The following is a 10,380-nucleotide window of genomic DNA, read 5'->3' as shown; positions in this document are numbered from 1 at the left end:
GGAGGAGCTTGAAGTATAAGCACTCAGTATGAACCTGGTTGGGTGGCTTTATACTAAGCAGGTTTGGAGAGATGAATTACTGTGACAGTTAATTTTATGTATCAATTTGACTGGGTCACGTGGTGCCTAGACATTTGGTTAAACATTATTTCTGAGTGTGTCTGTGAGGGTGTTTCTGGATGAGATTAGCATTTAAATTAAATTAGTAGACTGAGTAAAGCAGATGGCCCTCCCCAGTGTGAACGAGCATCATTCAATCCATTGAGGGTCTGAATGGAACAAAAACGTGGAGGAGAATGCATTATATTAGCTCTCTGTCTCTGCCTGACTGCTTGAGATGGGATATTGTTCTTCTTTTGCCCTCAGACTAGAACTTACGCCATTGGTTCTCTTGGTTCTCAGGCCTTCAGACTTGGACTGGAACTATACCATGGGCTTTCCTAGGTCTCCATCTTATCAATTGCAGATCATGAGACTTCTCAACCTCCATAATCATGTGAACCAATTCCTTATTTTTAAAACATGTGTATCATCTCCTATTGGTTCTGCTTCTCCGGAGAACTCTAATACACTTTGTTTATTCTTATAATGGCTGTGTAGTCCCCCATACTCCTCACCCTCATCAATACTCTTTCATAACCAATGGAAGAAATTATGGAAGAAATTACCAAGTGTGGGAGGCCAGGCCTGCAATTCTTGGTAGTTTTTAACAAAAATTATATATTTTCACTCCTGTTTACCTGAGAATGATGACACAGCAAACAGTGGCAAACAGTTTAAATTTATATTATCTAATATTTCTTCTTTCTTTCAGCTCTGCTGCACTGTCTATTGGTAATCACATTTTTATCTTTGAAATGTTCTCTTACCCTTTTCTTTTTGGACACTAAGTTGTACTGGATAAATATAACTACGTTATACTTCTGGGACCCCTTTTCCATTTCCTTTTTTTTTTTTTTTTTTTTTTTTTGTAGAATGTCTCTCAAATCTCTCTCTTCCTCCTTAGTCCTATTTCCATTACTGTGGTCCAAGCCCTGATCATCTTATGCCTGGCAAACTTTAACAGCCTTCTGTTTGACTCCCTGGCTTCCGGTTGCTTTTTCTCCATGTTGCATCTTGGCATTCTAATTATCCAGCATTTTGGCAGGTGTCTTAGTCTGTTCGGGCTGCTATAATGAAATACCACTGACTGGGCATCTTATAAACAACAGAAATTTATTTCTCACCGGTCTGGAGGCTGGGAAGTCCAAAATCAAGGTGCTGGCAGATTTGGTGTCTGGTGTGGCTCAATTTCTGGTTCATAGATGACATCTTCTAGCTGTTGTCCTCACATCAGGAGGGGGCAAATCAGCTCTCTTGGGCCATTCCTACTAGAGAGCATCTTCTAGCTGTGTCCTCACATGGTAAATAAGGCTAACTAGCTCTTTGTGTTCTTTTTTATAAGGCACTAATTCCAATCGTGAGGGCTTTGATCTCATGATTTAATCTCCCAAAGGCCTCATCTTCTAATACCATCACCTTGGGGGTTAGAGTTTCAACATATGCATTTTTAAGGGGACACAAGGATTCAGACCATAGCAGCCAGACTGTGGTTTTAGAATTTGGGGGCTTAAGAAAGCATCAGATACTGCACAGAATGGGAGATTGGGAAAGGAGGAAAGAATGCTCATCAGCCTTCAGACTCAACTAGTCTAGAGATCACTACCAGCCCTCAGGTGTGCAGTCTTGTTGAAATATTCTGGGCAGAGGAAGGAGTGGCTGTCTTATACCCAGATTGTGACTTACCAAGGGCTGGAACCAGAAAAAAAAAACAAGTACACCAGCATGCAGGCTTCCTGGAGACCCCTTATAATTAGAAGGGTCATTGTTTCTAATGCCTGGGCTACAATTTTTATCAAGGGTCTGGATGAGAGAGAAGCCTTTGCTTATTAGCATAATCTCCATGGAGAATCCTTATACCTTCCCCATGCTCGCCTTTCTTTGTTGGTGGCATGAGGAGGGATATGGAGAGAGGAGGGTGTGGCAATTATTGTTCTAGTTGACTGGCACTTTCCTTCTCAACTTTCTGCCTCTCCTCCCCTACCCCTGCCCAGCCACTTTGGTTTCTCTTGGGCACTGCTCTGTATCCCAGTCCACTTACATAGTTTTCCCAGGAGTGCCCATTTTGTTACATGACACTAGCCCCATCGCTACCTGGTCTGGACACTTGAATCAAGTTGGTCAATGAGTTCCTTCCTCAGAGTTTCTGTATTTGAGGTCAGAGTATACTTCAGTTCTCTCTCTGTGTGTAGTTGGCTTTGTTAAAATGTGAAGCTCTGGAGTTGGTGGTGGTGGCAGCAAGAAGAAAGAAGGAAGTCATAATTCAGATAGCAATAGTGACAAGAGACATGCAGAGGCCTGGCTCATTCTGTGGCACCAGTGTAGTTGTTTCTGAGGCCCAGGGAGATTCCTGGCTTTTGATTCCCTAAAGTAGTAATGATGATACTTCACATTTACATCATGCTTCAAGTACTTTAAATAACTTATTTAAGTCTCATAATAATCCTGTGAGGAAGATAGTGCTATCATTTCCATTTTACAGATGAAAAAACTGAGGCAGAGGGAGGCCGAGTAACTTGCTCAAGGTCACAGAGTCAGGACTTTTACCCATGGAGTTAGATTTCATTCTCTTCACATTATACCTCCAATCTTTGTAGCAATTATCTAAATCACCCTTGCCTAAGCCAGTTCAAGAAACCTACCACTACCCCTAGGCAAGAGAAAGGGTCCTAATAGATGAAATTACTTTTCATGTGCCCAACTTTAGAAGTTTAATTCTCTCTGGCTCTTTCTCCTTTGTTGCCTCCTTTCTTCTCCTTTTCACTTGCTCTTCCTTTCTTCTTTTCTTCATTTCTTCTCCCTAGCTCACTGTCTCCCTTTTTGAAATATGTCAGTCATTCTCCCTATTTTCTTGATTATTCTTAACAGCATGCAATGGTATTGTCATTTTTCCATATTAAAAACTGCTCTCAACTCCATTTCCCCCTTCAGTTTCAACCCCATTTCTATGCTCCTCTGTACAACCAAATTCTTTAAAAGGGTTATGCATATTCAGTTTCCAATTCTTCTGCTTTTATACTCTCCTAAACCTACTTGTTAGGCGTGTGCCCTCCACCACTCTACTGAAACTGCAAGTTTACAAGTGATCTCCACATTGCTAAATCCAGAGGTCATTTCTCAGTTCTTACATTAATTGCCCTTTCAGCAGCATTTGACTCCTTCACTCCATCCTTGCTCACTTCCTTACTTGACTTCTAGGATGTTACACTCTTGTGGTCCTTTTCAGTGTCACTTGTTGGTTTTTCTCGTATCCCTGGCCTTTTAATCTTGGCATTCTCCTGGCCTCAGTCCTTGGACCTTGGTCATCTCCTTGGTAATCTCATTTAGTTTCATGACTTTAAATACCATCTGAAGCTGATGATTTCCAACTGTATATTTGCAACTTGGACCTCTTTTCTAACCTTCAGATTCCTTTATCCAGTTGCCTACTTGGCATTTCCACCTGAAAGAGACTCAGCATCTCAAACTTAACATCTCCAAATCTGATCTTTCTTCTCAAATCTGCTCCTTCTGTAGTCTTCCCCATCTTAATAAGTTCCACTGGTTTGCGTCAAGAAGCTTCATTCTTCATTCCGCTCTTTCTCTTACAGCCTGTATTCAATTAATTCACATGTTCAAAATACATCTGGAATCATACCATTTCTTATAACTTCCAATGCTACAACTGTGGTCCAAAGTTACCTTTATTTCTTATCTAGATTATTGCAGTGACCTCCAACGGGTCTCCCTATTTCCTCCCTTACCGTTTACAGTTTACTTTCCACTCAGCATCCAGAGCGATCCTTTGAAAATGCTTACCTTTAAAAAATCTTTACTCAAATGATGTTTTCTCAGGTGTTCAAATATCACCCTATTTAAAATTCAACATGGCCCACCAATATTCTCTATCCTATTTCCCTTTTTTATCTTTTTCCTTAGCACTTAGTACCTTCTCATATATTATATAATTTATTTACTTTGTTTATTGTTAGTCTACTTGTGCTATGGATTGAATTGTGTCCCCTGCCATTTATATGTTGAAGCCCTAACCCCAAAGTGATGGTATTTGGAGATGGGGCCTTTGAAAGGTAAATAGGGGGAGATGAGGTCATAAGGATGGACCCTCATGATGGGATTAGTGCTCTTATAAGAAGAGACGTTAGAGAGCTTTCTCTTTCTCTCCCCCAGCTTCTCTCTTTCTCTTTCTCTCCCGTGTAAAGACAGTGAAAAAGTGGCCATCTGCAAACCAGGAAGAGAGCCCTCACCAGGAAACCCAATCAGTCAGCAATTTGATCTTGGAATGTTCAGCCTCCAGAACTGAGAAATAAATTTCTGTTGTTTGAACTACCTAGTCTATGATATTTTGTTATGACTGCCCAAGCCGATGAAAACACACCCCCCTACTCCATCCCTAGAGCATAAGCTCAAGGACAAGAAGTTCTGTCTGATTGCTTACTGTTGTATCATCAATGTCTAGAATAGTTGTCTAGCATGTAGTGGGTGCTCCGTAAATATTTGCTAAGTAAATGCATGAATGAATGAATCAGATATGGTCCTTGCAGAGAGGATGAAATGTACATGAGCATACTATGAAGTAGACAGTGGTTAAGTCATATGATGAAGGTACAGATAAAGGGTTCTGAGGGCTCGAAGAAAGGGAGAGGTCATTCAGAGATGGAGAAGGAGTGAGGGGAATCCAGGAGGGCTTAATGGAGAAGGTAGCATTTGAGTTAGACCTTGAATGAAGGGTAGGTTTCAGACTTGTGGATGTATGGGGAGGCACAGGGAGTTCAGTCTGGCTGAAGTAGTGTATTTGAAGAGTAGTATAAGTGGAAAATACAGTTAAAATGAAGTATGGAGCAAAATCATAAAAGGCCCTGAATGCCAGGGTAAGGAGATTTGTCTTTAGGTGTGGTATGAAGCGGAGCAGATATGAAGGTTATAGAATTGGCAGTAAAACTTTGAGTCATCAATCAATGATAGTGTCTGATTTAACTTTTTGTTCTTTCCTCAATTAATTGTCTCTTACTTAACTCCAAGTTCTTCAGGAGCTTGATGATATGGTTCCTAACCATAATAGACAAGAAGCAAACAAGAAGAAGAAAGAGGAGAGATTGGATATGAAAACAGATATACTTCCAGGGAGAAAGGGAAAATTGCTCAATGGCTTCTTGGCTTGAAGGGTGAAGATGGAACCCTCAACTTCAGGCTTAATACCTCTGTGACTGTGCAGTCTAATAACTAAAGTTCTCAGTGGCAGCATGGATCCATAATGCAGAGGAGAGGTCAGGACAAGTCCGGAACCTTTTAACATCATGGGAAAGGATGTGAAGTATCTCAGAAATGTTTAAAATATTTTTTTAAATTTAAAATGATTTTTAAAAGGTTAGTACTGGAAGGGGCAAGTTTCAATTATCTGGTAAGTGCACTTATATTAAATACTATAAACAAGGCATGATTGTAATACTGGTTTTACCAAGTGCTGCATGCACTGCTGTGTGTGTGTGTGTGTGTGTGTGTGTGAGAGAGAGAGAGAGAGAGGAAGAGAGAGAGAAGGCTGTATTAAGTGAAAAACATTGAATTCAGCATTCCAGGTTTTTCTCTCCTGAACTGGTTCAAATGGGTAGAATATGTTTCATTAGTGTATTAAAACTCATCCACACCCTTGATTCTTTGAGTTCCTCTTCATACTCCTCAAGAATAGTGTCTCAGATTTATCTATACATCCCCTATTGTCTGGCAGAATGTCTTAAGACAGATTAAGCACTTGAACCACATATGAATTGAAATACTGAATTTCATGTCTTGAGGCCCAGCCACATGAAACAGACTGTTTTACTGGTGTGGGCACAAAACTTATTTTCTTAAAAGGGGATAAGATAATGCCTTATGTTTTCTTTCTTTCTTTCTTTCTTTTTTTTTAACTCTGCTTGGAATTTCTTGCCTTTTTATGATACCAACCGCTCATTGGGCAGATGTCTTCAGGGACGTCAACAACGCCCAGTTCCCTTTCCTGTGCTAGAACTGATGTTTTGGAGCCTAACATCTTGTGAGTAGTGGCTCATTTTTTCCTAAATGCAGTACTTTATACTTGCTCACATTGAAGCTCATCTATCACTCCTTCACATGGAAATGCAAACTTGAAGGCATCTTCTGTCATTTATGCATTGACTTAGAATTTCAAAATGTGCAAAGAATTAGTATCTCAATCATTTATAAATCTTATTGTTTAAAATATATTTTATTTAATAAGTGATTCTTTAGAGCTTACCATGTGATGGACATTATTCTAAGTAATTTATAAATATTAACGCATTTAATGAAGCTACTCCTGGTCCCGATTTGGGAACTCTCACTTTACCTTTCATCAGTCTTCCTGCTATTGGTGCTTCTTTACATAGTGACCTCAGGTAGAATTTAGTGAGTGTGTGAATTTGGATGGAAAAGTTAAATTCATATTTTTACTAACCTCTAACTGAAATTTGGTATTTTCTTTCCTTATAAATGTAGGCTACAAAATACAGAGATGTTAGCGGTAACTGCGTCTTTTTCATCAGTATCATAGATATTATCATATCACATGATATTGCGGATTTCTTGGGTTGTTTATGCTCATCACTATTTTAAAACTGAAGTGGTTATTAGACTTGTTGCTGTTTCATATTGCTATTTCAGGTGTTAAAGGAGCATATACGTTACTATATCACAAACATGTTTTAAAAATATTTTGAGAAGTGTACTATTACAATATCCAGATGGTCCCCAACTTACAATGGTTTGACTTACATTTTTCAACTGTATAATGGTGTGAATGCAATGTATGTTCAGTAAAAATTGTATTTTGAGTACTCATACAGGTTTCTGTTTGGTGCTGTTTTTCTGTTTCAGTACAGAAACAGATTCCATTTTTCACTTTTCAGTATGGTATTCAACACATTACATGAGATATTTGACACTTTATTATAAAATAGGCTTTGTGTTAGATAAACATCATAGGCTAAGCTATGATGTTTGGCAGGTTAGGTGTATTAAATGCATTTTTGACTTATGACATTTTCAACTTATGATAGTTTTATTGGCATGTAACCACGTAGTAAGTCAAGGAGCATCTGTAGTTGGTTTCCTTTGTATTTTATTTCATTCATTTAAAAAATGTTATTCTGATAAGGACTTCATGTGCTTCACCAGACTTACAAAGGGGTTCATGACACCAAAAAATGTTCAGAACCCCTACTTTATATTCCCTCAGCTATAATAGGCAGAGGCTGGAGCTGAAGTGGGGTAGAGATAGGGAGAACTCAGGAATCTTACATTCTCATCCCAGCTCCATCATCCACTTAGCTGTGCGACCTAGGGTATAGTTCTTCATCTTTTGAGACTTGTTTTCCTTAGCTGCAATGATGGTGAGGAAGTCATCTGCCCCTGCTAGTTCACAGTGTGTTGTGAAGATCAAATGACATAATGCTTGTGCACGGAGTTACTTTGAAAACAGCTTAAAGCACCATATAAGGTATTTATTGAGGAATAGTAACAAGTTAAAGTTTCAGAGGTCTGATGCCACAGAGGATTATTCATTTTAGGGTAGTCTCATATTCAAACAGACTTAGAGTGAATGCAGTTGGGCAGAACACTCATTAATGTGTCCTGTATACCATTTCCATCCAAGATCTGATGTCATCTCCATAGGGCTCTATAGCCTTGAATGTGCATACCTGTGTGTATAATCAATTCTTTTCCTTCCTTCTGTTGCCCCAATAATTAATTACTTTAGTATGCCTTTGAGGTCATCCTCCCAGATAGAAAACGTAAGCAAGCTTAGAACTTCAAAGCTTACTGTCAAACTAAAAAACTGGGACGATGCTATGAATCTTGGGAAATGGTAGAGGAGATAAGACCTCCTTGGCCTTCTTGTTAATGGGATGTGGTCTATCTCGTAATGGGAGTGGGTAGAATTGGAAGGATACTGAGACCGTATCAGAAGACAGTAGAAGGAAATTTCCTCACTGTGTTTGGCTTAGGCCAAGCACTACCTAACTCTAATGGAGCATTGTTCAGTAAAATCTCCTGAATTTCTCTGAGCCAGCAGGTCTCCTTCTTTTAAGTTATTGTGTGGCCTTATAGGATCCCCATTACTATAAAGGTAGCTCTGGTGTCATTAAAGCATTGTTGATATGACTATTGGCTGGATAATGATTATAGCTATTTATTGAGCACTTACTTTGCCAGGCATAGTACTAGGCACTTTACATTGATCAATACCTCATAAATGAAACTTCGAGGGAAATATATGATTTTCACTTTACAGATTTAAAAAAGGCTCAGAGAAGTGACAGTGTTATAAAGTGACCTGGGGCACCATGACTGTGTCATTTAGCAGGCTCCCCTACCAGAATATAAGCTCTTGAGGGAAGGGGACATGTTGTGTTCACCTTTGAATTTCCAGGACTAAGACTTGAACATATCAGGCACTCTATAATGGCACATGAATGAACAATATGGGGCTTATAATAATATTACCAATTAAGTTGATATGAAGATTAAATAAAATATTGGTGCAGTGGAAAGTTTTAAGCTTGTAATTGGAGAGACCAAGATTCAAATTTCATTTCTGCCTCTTAAAAACTTAAGCAAGTAGCCGGGCGTGGTGGCTCATGCCTGTAATCCCAGCACTTTGGGAGGCAGAGGTGGGTGGATCACGAGGTCAGGAGATCGAGACCATCCTGGCTAACACGGTGAAACCCTGTCTCTACTAAAAATGCAAAAAAAAAAAAAAAAAAAAAAAAAAAAAATTAGCAGGGCGTGGTGGTGGGCGCCTGTAGTCTCAGCTACTCGGAAGGCTGAGGCAGTAGAATGGCATGAACCCAGGAGGCGGAGCTTGCAGTGAGCCTAGATCACACCACTGCACTCCAGCCTGGGTGACAGAGTGAGACTCTGTCTGAAAAAAAAAAAAAAAAAATTAAGCAAGTTACTGTACATCTCCAAGTCTCAGCTGAAATGGAGGCTAATAAATTTACTTTTCACATTGTAGTAAACATAAAATATATATACGTGTGTGTGTATACATATATGTGTGCATGTATATATATGTATATACACGCATGTATATATCCTGTTAAGTAGGAATCACTAAATAATGTTAGCTTTTATTATTATTAGTGCATATGAATGTAGTTTATTTATTTATTTTTTTTATGTTTTTTTTGAGACAGAGTCTCACTCTGTCACGCAGGCTGGAGTGCAGCGGCATGATCTTGGCTTACTGCAAACTCTGCCTCCCGAGTTCAAGCGATTCTCCTGCCTCAGCCTCCTGTGTAGCTGGGATTACAGGTGTGCACCACCACGCCCGGCTAAATTTTGTATTTTTTAAGTAGAGACAGGGTTTCACCATGTTGGCCAGGCTGGTTTCCAACTCTTGTCCTCAGGAGATGTGCCCACCTCGGCCTCCCAAAGTGCTGGGATTACAGGTGTGAGCCACTGCACCCAGCCTGAGTGTAGTTTAAAATGCTACACAAATACTAATGTAACAAATCTTTACTAAACACCCACAGTGTACCAGGTTCTGAGGATATGGCAGTAAACAAGACAAATGAGAACCATACTCTCATGCAGCTTATTCTCTGGAGGTAGGGCGGGGGCATAGGTAGTAATAGTTCAAGTGTCAAGAGCAAGAGGTCATTACCACCTTATCAACATAATTCATGGGTGGTCAGCACTGAATATTTTCACAATTAACTTTGACGGCTTTGGCTAAAGGGTGAAAAACTTAAGTTCAGTGTGTTGCAGCTACCCTTCTGGGTTTTTGAAGGCAGGGGCCAGCCATACTCCTTTTGTGTCCCATTGTGCCTGACAGTGTTTGGGACAGAGTAAATGTTTGGAGTATGTATAAACAGCTGAATTTCGTCTTGAAGTCCAGCAACATGATGTGGCCGTACAGTTCTATGTATGAACACAAAAACATTTTTTTTTTTTTTTTCTGGAGACAGGCTCTCACTCACTCTGTTGCCCAGATTGGAGTGTAGTGGAGCGATCTTGGCTCACTGCAATCTCTGCCTCAAGCGATTCTTCTGCCTCAGCCTCCCACATAGCTGGGATTATAGCCACCACGCCTGGCTAATTTTTGTATTTTTAGTAGAGACGGGGTGGGGGGGTGGGGGTCTCACCATGTTGGCCAGGCTGATCTCGAACTCCTGACCTCAAGTGATCTGCCTGCCTTGGCCTCCCAAAGCGCTGGGATCACAGGTATGAACCACCACTCCTGGCCCACAAAAACTTTTTAAAATGTGGGTAAGGTCATGAACTTTG

This window comes from Chlorocebus sabaeus, chromosome X (genome assembly GCF_047675955.1).
Source record: "Chlorocebus sabaeus isolate Y175 chromosome X, mChlSab1.0.hap1, whole genome shotgun sequence".
In the NCBI taxonomy this organism is placed as follows: domain Eukaryota; kingdom Metazoa; phylum Chordata; class Mammalia; order Primates; family Cercopithecidae; genus Chlorocebus; species Chlorocebus sabaeus.
Note: the sequence above shows the minus strand (reverse complement) of the source record.